This window comes from Tursiops truncatus, chromosome 2, assembly GCF_011762595.2.
Source record: "Tursiops truncatus isolate mTurTru1 chromosome 2, mTurTru1.mat.Y, whole genome shotgun sequence".
NCBI classification, from domain to species: domain Eukaryota; kingdom Metazoa; phylum Chordata; class Mammalia; order Artiodactyla; family Delphinidae; genus Tursiops; species Tursiops truncatus.
Window position 1 is genome coordinate 51,118,916 of NC_047035.1, and position 14,169 is coordinate 51,133,084.

A 14,169-nucleotide genomic window follows, 5' to 3' on the forward strand; every position below is an offset into this window, starting at 1 on the left:
TTATCTTTAGATCAATAGAAGCTAGAAAATTCTACTCATTGCTTATTTTTAGGTCCATTGTCATAGCCACAGCCCCTCAAGTTTTTAATATGTGAATAAGACTAAGTGGGAAAGACCAAATGTATCCACTGCCTGTATCTACCAAGCAGCTATTTATCTACTGAATGGATTTAGAATCAGCTCTTTTTTGGAAAAAAGTTTCACAGAGTTTTTTTCAAACTCTGACATGGCTTAATTAGCTACCAAAGCCCAATTTAGAGCCAGTAAGTCTGGGATCCATTTCTGCTCCTTCTTATGGATCAAGGGCAGGTCGCCTTCTAAACTCTGGGTTTTGGATTCCTGTCTAGAAAATGAAGACTACATCAATGTTTCCCTGATACTAAAAATCACTTTTTCAGTTTGGGGTAGTGGTGGGAATGTGGCATCCAGCTTGTCTACTTACAAACTATGTAATCCTGGGCATGTCAGCTAACTTCGCTGAACTTCAGAGTCCTTGTTTATAAAATGGAAATAATGCCTCACGAGACTGTGGTGAGTGAGAATCAAATATAATGTGTATGTGAAAATGCTCTTATGAATAACAACGTGCTATATATATGTGAGGTGAGAAAGGGTTGTTAGGATTATCGTCAAAGACCATCTTTTGTAGTTCCTTGTGAAGCCTATACTGTCTTTTTAGCTTGCTTTGTTACTCATTATCTCACAATTGGAGTTTTCCAGAGGCTCCATAGTTGATGATACCATGACAGATTGAATATAGAAGCAGATACGAGACTTCTTTCTTTTTTATGCAAGCAAATTTTTAATAACAAAAATTCTATTTTTAACATGGGCAAATATACTTGGCTAAGTTCAGATCTTAACCAAAAAAAGTATCTAGCCCAACAGTGCAACCATACAGCTTTGTACAGAACATTCCATAGATCAACACAAAATACATTTGAGCACAAAAATAAAAAGTATTTAAAGAGAATCTCTAAGCAGTATTTTATTTCTGCAAAACAGACATATAGTACTGATTAAATATCTACAAGTGCTTTTCCTCTACAAAAATACATATATTCTTAATAGACTAAGTCATTAATAAAGACCTGGTAATCTTTCACTTCAATCTGAATGATTTATAAGCTAAATCTTACAACCACAAAAAGGTTTTTATCTGTATTAAGATGTTACCACTTTTGACCAAAAAAAAAGCTTAAAATATTTTATATTTCAAAAGAAAATTAGCAACATAACTGTACAATATAGTCTATGATGGTTTTAGTTAGTGTGAGGGCTACTCTATTAAAAATTGGTACTTGCTGTTGTGTTGCCAGATGCAGAAATGCAGCAGAACACTGGTGCTCCCTCACAAACTCTTGTCGACCACAGCTTCATAAGGACACTTGGGCCCCCATCCCCATTCAAAAAAATACAGCAAAAGAAAACCAACCCCAAACAATGTTATGCTGATCCCATTCCATTTCTAATGTGCAGTACTCCTGCTCTTCTGGACTGATGTGAAGTCCATGGATACATAATCTATTCACTATCTCTGCATTGCCCAGAAATATTTAATCTTCAGTTTGTACTAGATTAGTCTCTTTTTTTTGGAATAATGAATGTTTTTATTTATTTATTTAATACATCTTTATTGGCGTATAATTGCTTCACAATACTATGTTAGTTTCTGTTGTACAACAAAGTGAATCAGTCATATGCATACATACATTCCCATATCCCTTTCCTTTTGAGCCTCCCTCCCACCCTCCCTATCCCACCCCTCCAGGGTGGGATCAGCACTGAGCTGATCTCCCTGTGCTATGCTCCTGTTTCCCACTAGCTGTCTGTTTTACGTTTGGTAGTGTATATATGTCAGTGCTACTCTTTACTTCGTCCCAGCTTACCCTTCCCCCTCCCCATGTCCTCAAGCACATTCTCTATGTCTATATTCCTGTCCTGCCACTAGGTTCATCAGTACCATTTTATTTTTTTTAGATTCCATATATATGTGTTAGCATACGGTATTTGTTTTTCTCTTTCTGACTTACTTCACTCTGTATGACAGACTCTAGGTCCATCCACCTCAATACAAATAACTCAACTTCGTTCCTTTTTGTGGCTGTGTAATATTCCATTGTATATATGTGCCACATCTTCTTTATCCATTCATCTATCGATGGACACTTAGATTGCTTCCATGTCCTGCCTATTGTAAATAGAGCTGCAATGAACATTGTGGTACATGACTCTTTTTGAATTATGGTTTTCTCAGGGTATATGCCCAGTAGTGGGATTGCTGGGTCATATGGTAGTTCTGTTTTTAGTTTTTTAAAGAACCTCCATACTGTTCTCCATAGTGGCTGTATCAGTTTACATTCCCACCAGCAGTGCAAGAGGGTTCCCTTTTCACCACACTCTTTCCAGCATTTATTGTTTCTAGATTTTTTGATAATGGCCATTATGACTGGTGTGAGGTGGTACTTCATTGTAGTTTTGATTTGCATTTCTCTAATAATTAGTGATGTTGAGCATCTTTTCATGTGTCTTTGGCCGCCTGTATGTCTTCTTTGGTGAAATGTCTTTAAGTCTTCTGCCCATTTTTGGATTGGGTTGTTTGTTTTTTTGATATTGAGCTCCATGAGCTGTTTGTATATTTTGGAGATTAAGCCTTTGTCCATTGTTTCATTTGCAAATATTTTCACCTATTCTGAGGGTTGTCTTTTCATCTTGTTTATGGTTTCTTTTGCTGTGCAAAAGCTTTTAAGTTTCATTCTGTCCCATTTGTTTATTTTTGTTTTTATTTTCATTACTCTAGGAGGTGGGTCAAAAAAGATCTTGCTGTGGTTTATGTCAAAGAGTGTTATTCCTGTTTTCCTCTAAGAGTTTTATAGTGTCTAGTCTTACATTTAGGTCTTTAATCCATTTGGCGTTTATTTTTGTGTATGGTGTTAGGGAGTGTTCTAATTTCATTCTTTTACATTTAACTGTGCAGTTTTCCCAGCACCACATATTGAAGAGGCTGTCTTTTCTCCATTGTATGTTCTTGCCTCCTTTGTTGTAAATTAAGTGCCCATATGTGCTTGGGTTTCTCTTGGCATTCTATCCTGTACCATTGATCTATACTTCTGTTTTGTGCCAGTACCATACTGTCTTGATTACTGTAGCTTTGTATTATAGTTTGAAGTCAGGGAGCCTGATTCCTCCAGCTCCATTTTTCTTTCTCAAGATTGCTTTGGCTATTCGGGGTCTTTTGTGTTTCCATACGAATTTAAAAAATTTTTGTTCTAATTCTGTGAAGAGTGCCATTGGTAGTTTGATAGGGATTGCATTCAATCTGTAGATTTCTTTGGGTAGTATAGTCATTTTCACAATATTGATTCTTCCAATCCAAGAACGTGGTATATTTCTACATCTGTTTATGTCATCTTTGATTTCTTTCACCAGTGTTTTATAGTTTTCTGAGAACAAGTCTTTTGCCTGCTTAGGTAGGTTTATTCCTAGGTATTTTTTCTTTTTGTTGCAATGGTAAATGGGAGTGTTTCCTTAATTTCTCTTTCTGACTTTTTATTGTTGGTATATAGGAATGCCAGAGATTTCTGTGCATTAACTTTGTATCCTGCAACCTTACCAAATTCGTTGATTAGCTCTAGTAGTTTTCTGGTGGCATCTTTAGGATTTTCTATGTATAGTATAATGTAATCTGCAGACAGTGACTGTTTTACTTTACTTCTTCTTTTCTGATTTGTATTCCTTTTATTTCTTTTCTTCTCTGATTGCTGTGGCTAGGACTTCTAAAACTATGTTGAATAATAGTGGCAAGAGTGGACCTCCTTGTCTTGGTCGTGATCTTAGTGGAAATGCTTTCAGTTTTTCACCATTGAGTATGATGCTTGCTGTGGGTTTGTCATGTATGGCCTTTATTATGTTGAGGTAGGTTCCCTCTATGCCCATTTTCTGGAGAGTTTTTATCATAAATGGGTGTTGAATTTTGTCAAAAGCTTTTTCTGCATCTATTGAGATGATCATATGGCTTTTATTCCTTAACTTGTTATTATGGTGTATCACATTGATTGATTTTTGTATATTGAAGAATCCTTGCATCCCTGGGATAAATCCCATTTGATCCTTGCATCTATGTTCATCAGTGATATTGGTCTATAATTTTCTTTTTTTGTGATGTCTTTCTCTGGTTTTGGTATCAGGGTGATGTTGGCTTTGTAGAATGAATTTGGGAGTGTTCCTCCCTCTGCAATTTTTTGGAAGAGCTTGAGAAGGATCGGTGTTAGCTCTTCTCTAAATATTTGATAGATTTCACTGTGAAACCATCTGGTCCTTGACCTTTGTTTGTTGGAAGATTTTTAATTACAGTTTCAATTTCATTACTTGTTATAGGTCTGTTTATATTTTCTAATTCTTCCTGGTTAAGTCTTGGAAAATTGTACCTTTCCAAGAATTTATCCATTTCTTCATGGTTGTCCATTTTATTGGCATATAGTTGTTTGTAGTAGTCTTTTATAATCCTTTGTATTTCTGTGGTGTCAGTTGTGATTACTCCTTTTTCATTTCTAATTTTATTGATATGTGTCTTCTCCCTTTTTTGCTTGATGAGTCTGAGTAAGGCTTTATCAATTTTGTTTATCTTCTCAAAGAACCAGCTTTTAGTTTTATTGATCTTTGCTATTGTTTTTTTCGTTTCTGTTTCATTTATTTCTGCTCTTATCTTTATGATTTCTTTCCTTTTACTGACTTCGGATTTTCTTTGTTCTTCTTTCTCTAGTTGCTTTGGGTGTAGGGTTAGATTGTTTTTTTTTGTTTTTTTGTTTTTTTTTTTTGTGGTATGCGGGCCTCTCACTGCTGTGGCCTCTCCCGTTGCAGAGCACAGGCTCCAGATGTGCAGGCTCAGCAGCCATGGCTCACGGGCCCAGCTGCTCCTCGGCATGTGGGATCTTCCCGGACCGGGGCATGAACCCGTGTCCCCTGCATCGGCAGGCAGACTCTCAACCACTGCGCCACCAGGGAAGCCCTAGATTGTTTATTTGAGACTTCTGTTGTTTCTTGAGGTAGGATTGTATTGCTATAAACTTCCCTCTTAGAACTGCTGTTGCTAAGTCCCATAAGTTTGGGGTCATCATGTTTTCATTGTCATTTGTTTCTGTGTATTTTTTGATTTCCTCTCTGATTTCTTCAATGATCTCTTGATTATTTAGTAGTGTATTGTTTAGCCTCCATGTGTTTGCGTTTTTTACAGTTTTTTTCCTGTAATTGATTTCCAGTCTCATAGCGTTGTGGTCAGAAAAGATGCTTGATACGATTTCCATTTTCTTAAATTTTCCAAGGCTTGATTTGTAACCCATGATGTGATCTATCCTGGAGAATGTTCCATGTGCACTTCAGAAGAAAGTGTATTCTGCCACTTTTGGGGGGAATGTTCTATAAATATCAGTTAAATCTCTCTGGTCTACTGTGTCTTTTAAAGCTTGTGTTTCCTTATTTATTTTCATTTTGGATGATCTGTCCATTGGTGTAAGTGGGGTGCTAAAGTCCCCTACTATGATTGTGTTACTGTCGATTTCCCCTTTCATGGTTGTTAACATTTGCCTTATGTATTGAGGTGCACCTATGTTGGGAGCATAAACATTTATAATTGTTATATCTTCTTGGATTGATCTCTTGATCATTATATAGTGTCCTTCCTTGTCTCTTATAACAGTCTTTATTGTAAAGTCTATTTTATCTGAGAGGAGTATTGCTACTCAAGCTTTCTTTTGATTTCCATTTGCATGAAATATCTTTTTCCATCCCTTCACTTTCAGTCTGTATGTGCCCCTAGGTCTGAAGTGGGTCTCTTGTAGACAACATATACATGGGTATTGTTTTTGTATCCATTCAGCCAGTCTGTCTCTTTTGGTTGGGGCATTTAATCCATTTACATTCAAGGTTATTATCGATATGTATGTTTCTATTACCATTTTCCTAATTGTTTGGGGTTTGTTTTTGTGGGTCTTTTTCTTCTCTTGTGTTTCCCACCTAGAGAAATTTCTTTAGCATTTGTTATAAAGCTGGGTTGGTGATGCTGAATTCTCTTAGCTTTTGCTTGTCTTGGAAGCTTTTGATTTCTCCATCGAATCTGAATGCGATCCTTGCTGGGTAGAGTAATCTTTGTTGTAGGTTTTTCTTTTTCATCACTTTAAGTATGTCCTGCCACTCCCTTCTGGCCTGCAGAGTTTCTGCTGAAAAATCAGCTGATAACCTTATGGGGATTTCTTTGTATGTTATTTTTTGTTTTTCCCTTGCTGCTTTTAATATTTTTTCTTTGAATTTAATTTTTGTTAGTTTGATTAATATGTGTCTTGGCATGTTTCTCCTAGGGTTTATCCTGTATGGTGCTCTCTGTGTTTCCTGGACTTGGGTAACTATTTCCTCTCCCATGTTAGGGAAGTTTTCCACTATAATCTCTTCAAACATTTTCTCAGACCATTTCTTTTTCTCTTTTTCTTCTGGGATCCCTATAATTCAAATGTTGGTGTGTTTAGTGTTGCCCCAGAATTCTCTGAGATTGTCTTCCATTCTTTTCATTCTTTTTTCTTTATTCTGCTCCTCAGCAGTTATTTCCACCATTTTGTCTTCCAGCTCACTTTTTCATTCTTCTGCCCCAGTTATCCTGTTATTGATTCCTTCTAGTATATTTTTTTATTTCAGTTATTGTGTTATTCATCTCCGTTTGTTTGTTCTTTAGTTCTTCTAGATCTTTGTTAAACATTTCTTGTATTTTCTCACTCTGTGCCTTCATTCTATTTCTGAGATTCTGGATCATCTTTACTATCATTAATCTGAATTCTTTTTCAGGTAGACTGCATATTTCCTCTTCATTTATTTGGTTTTGTTAGTTTTTTACTTTGCTCCTTCATCTTGCTCCTTCATAGTTTTTTGCCATCTCATTTTTCTTTCTTTTTGATGGGTGGGATTTTGTTCCTATCTTACTGGTTGTTTGGCCTGAGGCTTCCAACACTGCAATTTGTAGGTTATTAGGTAGAGCTGGGTCTTGGTGCTGAGATGAGGACCTCCAGGAGACCTCACTGTGATGAATATTCCCTGGGGCCTGAGGTTCTCTGTTAGTCCAGTGGTTTGGACTCAGAGCTCCCACTGCAGGAGCTTTGGCCTGACCCCTGGCTCTTGAACCAAGATCCTGCAACCTGTGCGCGGTGGCAAAAAACATAAAAAGGCGAACAATTACAAAGACTAAAAACTAAAATTAGACTAGGAAACTAACCGATATGTTAGAAAGAATATAAAAATAAAGATATAGATGAAACAACAACCAGAAGGTAAAACAGAAGCACAGTAGTAAAAAAGAGTAGAAGAAAAAAAAAAGGTGGAAAAGGCCTTGGCGATGGAGGGTGGGGCCTAAGTAGGGGTGGGATTTGGGCAGTGGGCATGGCCTATGTTAGGACTCACAGGGCTGCAAAAGGCCCTGAGGGTGTGGGGGGTGGGCCTTAGGCTCAAGGGAACAGAATGGGCCAAAGCTTGCCTCTGGTCTCAGAGGGTGGGGGACCCCACTTGGGAGTCCACCTGGCTTTCTGGGCCCAAGTGGGTGGGGCAAATGCCCTCCTCTCCTCTCCCACTCCTCTGGTCCTGGAGGGCCCCTCCCACCTGCCTCTCCTGCTCTTCTCTGCTGCCAGGACCAATGTAGCCCAGAGGGGGCCTCTGAGGGCATAGAACCCATCCCGAGAGCCGGGCAGACTTCCCTGGCCAATTGGGCAGGAGAAACGCTCGGCATGCTCTCCCTGATCTGAGCCCCCAAGGGTCCCTCCATTCATGGAAGTCCCTCAGGGACTCCGGTCCTGTCTAGCTTTCACTTCACCCCACTCAGTCCCTCCACATCCTACCAGTTCATTTGGGATTTCCTCCCTTCTCCTTGGGCATGGAAGTCCCCCACCAGCATCTGGCAGGTGTCCTAGTTGTGGGGAGACGTGAACTTCGCGTCTTCCCATGCCGCCATCTTGACTCCACCCTCTAGATTAGTTTCTTATTCCATGAAGCTCTGAAGGTTGGAAGAAAACTGGACTCAGTATTTAATGTTTCACTTGATTCTAGATTTAAAGATAATTAAAATTAAAAAAGTATTTGTGAATAATGACTCAAGTTTTGAATCCTAGGAAAAGGGGCATAAAAAGTGTTTGGACACATTCTAATGAGCATCTAAAATAATTTATTTTTGTTTAATTTCATAACTTTCTGAAAAGGAAGTGTTTGAGCATGTTAATTCTATTTGAAAGTATAGTAAGGATAGCAAATAAACACAAAACCCCGTAATGTATATTTGAGTACATTTTAATGAACTTTCAATCTGAACTTTTTTCAACAGAATACTACTGAACTAGGTATATTAATTAAATCCAGAATTATTTGGTTATTTTGTGCTTTCAAAGGGTTTGAGTTTCTAGTATATTTAATATTTTTCAATTTTTATAAACCAGATCTGGCAGACATTTTATATTCCTTATTGTAGGGATAGATATATATCTCAAAATAATAGCGTTTCACATTTTTATGTTTCTAACCCAGAAAATTAAAGTTATGGCAAACTCACTCATTTTTGTAATTCCCACAAGCAATATCTATATCTCACTGGTACAGAGTATAGCCTGCTTGAAAATTCCTTATGTTATACCAGAGTATGTAATGGAGTGCATCCATCTTTATCCTATCCAAGGAGGTTTACCTAGTGGCCTGTCAGGAAGACTTCATAATGTGAGCTTTACTTGAGGTGGCCCACAGCATGGGCTCCCCAATAGATTGGTGTGAGGACAGGGCTTAACCTGGTCTATATGCTCTTCATCTGGGGCTTATCTTGCTGAATTTGGCTGTATGGCTAGATTCTAAAAACAAAGTAATTGCTGAGAAACGAGACAAAGAATTACTTTTAAAAAACCACAGGCTTTTAAGAAAATTTTGCTTTTGAGTACAGAAAAAGCATTTACTTATGTGAGTCCAATAGAATGTACTGTTTTTTATACAACTAAGCATGTTTGCATTTTTACCAAAGTCTGTCTTTAATAAAATTTCTCATATTACTAAGAACCCAGAAACTAAATAAGCATAATTTTAGTCTATATTGCCTCCATGGAATAAAAAGCTTCTCAAATTAGAATGTAAAATCTCAATTTCAGTTTTCTTTTCAAAGTATGTTATTTCTCCCACTTTTCATCCAGAAGGCGGCTATTTGTTGTGTTAATCTCTTTTTCATCTTTGAGGATTTCCTAAGATCTGTCAGATGGTGCTGGAAAAACAAGAATCATAGCTGAAAGGAAGTATGTTCTGATTATTGCAAGAAAAACCTGCACTTGATTGATGTTACCATGAAAATTAAGTTTAAAGTCTTTCTTTGGTGATATTTTAGCAATTACTCAAGGTTATTGCTTAATTATATAGAAGTAAATTGCAGTCTAAAAATTTCCAACCTCCAGACAGTTAAACTGTCTCTCTAACATGGTTATTAACAGTAAAATGTCTTTGGTGAATTATTTTCTTATGAAAATCTTTCAAAAAGAGATTACTGTAAGTTACAAGAGCCTATTTAGATACAAGAGCATTGATAAGAGACAGGGACAGAAAACTCAAAATATATGCGGTAAATCTAAAACAGAAATGCACTTTAGTGATTAGGCACTTTCTCTTAAATAGTTCAGTAAAGCTAAACAGTTCACAATATTATGTAACATACTTTTCTTCCCTTAAAGAATCATTTCAAGTTACATATAGTTGAGCAAACTTATTACATTTATAAAATGTGGCCTATTAATATGGGATAGATTTTTAATGAATAAAGAAATATACTTTTCTAAAAGTAGTTAAAAGATATCACCCCAACGTATCTGGACCCCAGACTGAATGACCTAATACTGCCTCATCAGTGAAACTTTTAGTTTATTTGTTTTTATACTTTAAAGCATAATCTGGAGAAAGGGCCATATTTGGATTTTTCTATTAACTAATGTAATTACTTCAGTTAAAGTAAAGTCCTATAAAGTACAGTCCTTCTTTAGATCCAAGGTTCCTTGACCCTTGTGCATCTATGATATCTAAAGCAGACAAAACAGATTACAAAATCTTTTATGGAAGTAAAGTTCTTTCAGTTTGTTGCTTAAGAAACATGAGATTAAAGAAAAACTTAATTTAGTTTTATTCTCCAATTTTGCAGATTCAGATGATTATTCCTATAGGCTATTTGTCTAAGGAGTTTATCTTATTAGCACCCCAAGTTTGTAAAACTAACCACCTGTGTATTTTTGCCTTTAAATTTTTCTATACCTGGTTTCTTACAAATTCTACAACCTGACTAGGGATAATTAACTAGGGATTAGTGTATTACTAGATATGAAAATAGTACCATACTTAGAAAACCATAGTTGAGTATATGAAGAAGTCTGTGGTTCTAATAGTAATACCATGTTACTTAGGACCATCATAAAATGTGTACCTTTCCCCATATAACTGATGCTCTTCTTTATGCAAGGTTTTCACATGTTTTGGCACATATTCCATTGCATTTCAATAAAAATGTTAATACATTAACATTAAATAGAGGAATTTTATATAAAACTATTCTCAATGCCATAAATGCTTCCTATATGTTTCCTTGGAAAATAGTGACATTATATAAGATGAGGCAGCAGGCCAAATTTAATAAGATCATGTATATAAAATTCAGTTAAGGCTTTAAGTTTTGGCTGGGAACCCCAAAACATCTAGGTCTCATTTGTGGTTTTTTAAAATGCACTCTCAATTCATTTTGAGTTAATTAAAATCAGCTTCCATAAGTAATCAAGGACATTATCATAGCTCTGACCTTAAAGAACTTATGTATAAAACAATAATCCCAGTTCCCCCTGATTACTACAGGATCTAAAATGAAATATCCTCAAACCATTAATTCTGGTTAAGCATATTTATCTATGACACTGCATTTTTTCTATTTTATACATATGGTATGGGAATGTGACAGGTCACTAACAGTTTTAATCTACAATTGCTTTGAGATTTTTGAAATTCATAAAATAGCTAATGTTATCTGCCCTAAACATCCTAATACTTAAATCCTCATAACCTTCTGCATGCCACAATGACGCACACTTAAGGCCAACTGAAAAGAGGGAAACAGTGTACTCATTAGATAAAAGCCACAATATAACGATGCACCATGTTTCATGAAGCAGCACTGGCTCGTCATAAGGCCTTATGAAGGATTAACCTCACTTACTCATTAATTTTGTTAGAAGTAAATGTGATCAGCTGCCAACATTTCAAATGGTTGCGAATCTCACTTCAGCTCTCCAAGAAGTCACGTACATTTTCTGGAGGGTGAACAGGCCCTCCCTGTGCGACTGGTAGACGACATAGACAGATGACGCAAGATGCCTATAATTATAATGGACTTTAAAGTAAAGAACAGTTGGAATTCTTCCCCAAAGGACTTGCACACTCAAGAGTGAACTGTTTTGCACACAAAAAGCTTACTGAGAACAGGACAGTGGCTCAAGGACCACTTTTCTAAATATATTTCCCATACAAAATAATTTCAAGATATAATAATTATTAGTTCCTTGTACAGTACTCTATTTAAACAAGAATTAATCAAATAGTAAGTATGTGAAAACTGCAACACCACAAAGATTGAGGCATGTTACTAGTGTAATCAAACAATAGACCAGGCAAGCAAAATATTTAGAAGGCTGAATCAGGGCCGCATATCTAACTGATTTCAAGCGTGACTTGTACACTGTGAGACAGCACAGATAACTTATGCAGATGGTTCAGTAGCAGAATGGCACTTGGTTTGCTCTTAATAGAAACAACATAAATGCAGCTGACAATTTAGAGACAGACAATAGCCTTATTCGCATGCTGAAAATCTGGTTGTGTCCCTCTAGTCCACACACCGTTCACTGTGCAATCTGTTGATGAGTAAACACATAGTGCAGGATTCATTCAGTGGGATCTAGGCCCCTTGGTCTAACCGAAATCAATTCTTGGTCGATACTGCAATACCATGGGGTATGACTGATACAAAGGACCAGCCTGAGGGCAGGCTTGTGAAGATGAGCAGTTCAGACACCGAAAGTTTTCGCCTCTTAGTCGCCATCTTGTCATGTCGATGAACTCCACAGTATGGTCCTTCCCCATAATTTCACCATTGCACAGCACATCCAACTCATAAGAACTTGGAAGTTTTAGTTTTAAACTTAGAAATTTTTTAATAGTTCCCACAGTTACACGTGTAGAAAACCAAATGAATTCCTTCATTAAACCCTTTACTGCATTGTCCCGATTGTCCATCATTTTGTAAACCATCTAGACATATAGCAATTTGTGGGTCAATTCTGTGATAGCTTTTTTTTTTAAAATTTATTTAATTTACTATTTTTGGCTGTGTTGGGTCTTCGTCGCTTCGTGCAGGCTTTCTCTAGTTGCGGCAAGCGGGGACTACTCTTCGAAGGTTCGGGGGCGTCGGCTTCTCACTGCGGTGCCTTCTCGTTGCGGAGCACAGCTTCTAGGCACGTGAGCTTCAGAATTTGTGTCACATGGGCTTCAGTAGTTGTGGCTCACGGGCTCTAGAGTGCAGGCTCAGTAGTTGTGGCACACGGGCTTAGTTGCTACACGGCATGGGGGATCTTCCCGGACCAGGGCTCAAACCCATGTCCCCTGCATTGGCAGGCGGATTCTTAACCACTGCACCACCAGGGAAGCACTGTGATAGTCTTTATCATCTTGATTTTCATCACCTTCTTCGTCTACTTTAGGTTTGTCAACTTTTGAAGTATCATCTTGTCCATTTTCTTGAGGCTTTTCTTCCAAAATTCACTCTCAAGTTCTTGTTCTTGTGGTCCAGGGACCAACTTAAATATAATTTCCTCTAATGTGTTATCCAAGCTCAACCTTTCTGATGGGTTTGTCTCATGAACCTGGTTGCCACACCTTGGACAACCATTGCTATCTTCAAAGTGCTGGACGGTACAGGTCTTACAGAAGATGTGGAGGCATTCCGTCACTGCAGTTGGCTTGATCAGATACCCTTTATAGATACAGCAGATGATGTAAGGATTGAAATCTTTTACCAAGTGTTTCCTTTGGGTAGCCATTTGTGGTTAGCTAGGACTGGCTCTAGTAGTTCAGGCAAACAGGGGTATTAAGTGGATGAGAGTTTGATCCCAGGAGTTCCCAACTGCATGTCCCGAGGCATTAGAACTAACATCCAGACTTCTCATGTAATCGCTGGTCATCACTCCTTTTGGTGGTCCTGCTTTTCTGTATCCTGGGGCTGCGGCCACCGCTGCTCCTCAACGCCAGCATGCTGACCTCAGAGGGAAGGAAACAAAGAGAAGTAGCACCTGCTGCGGCCTGGCCAGTCCCTGGGCCCCATGGAGACTTGGATTTTCTAAATTTAATATTTACTTTATATTGGAGTATAGTTGATTTACAATGTTGTGTCAGTTTCAGGTGTACAGCATAGTGATTCAGTTATACATATACATGTATCCATTCTTTTTCAGATTCTTTTCCCATATAAGTTACCACAGAATATTGAGCAGAGTTCCCTGTGCTATACAGTAGGTCCTTATTGATTATCCATTTTACATATAGTAGTGTGTATATGTTAATCCCAAACTCCTAATTTATCCTCCCCACCATTCCCCTTAGGTAACCATAAGTTTGTTTTTGAACTCTGTGAGTCTGTTTCTGTTTTGCAAATAAACTCATTTCTATCATTTTTTATTAGAGACTAGAATTCTAATAAGCCAGAGTCACAAAGAGATAAAGCAGTACCACTCTTCCTATTACATTTTTTTGGAAGAAAATATAGTTGTTTTCATGAAAATATGTCATTTATGTTAACATATATATTTGAATTATTTTAAAATGACAATATAATGCTTGAAATTTATTGGTTTAATTTTCAGTAAGGCAAGCATCCAGTGATATCCATATAAACACCCACATGAAACTCCACATAAACAAAGGATCTTTGAAGTTGCAGTAATCTTTAAGATTGTGAAGGAGTCCCAAGACCAGCATATTTGAGAATCACTGGTCTAGGCTAGGCTCCTTTTCTCTGACTCTGGGACAGCCCTGTGCTCCCTATTTCCTCTGCCTTCTAGGCTGAATTTCTTTGTCCACTACACTGAT

The 14,169-nt window shown here is 37.4% G+C and overlaps 1 pseudogene; it reads right to left on the bottom strand.

Moving 5' to 3' along the window:
- Positions 1-11,945: 11,945 nt before the first annotated feature.
- Positions 11,946-13,124, bottom strand: LOC101337848 (polycomb group RING finger protein 5-like; annotated as a pseudogene).
- Between the last annotated feature and the right edge of the window lie 1,045 nt (positions 13,125-14,169).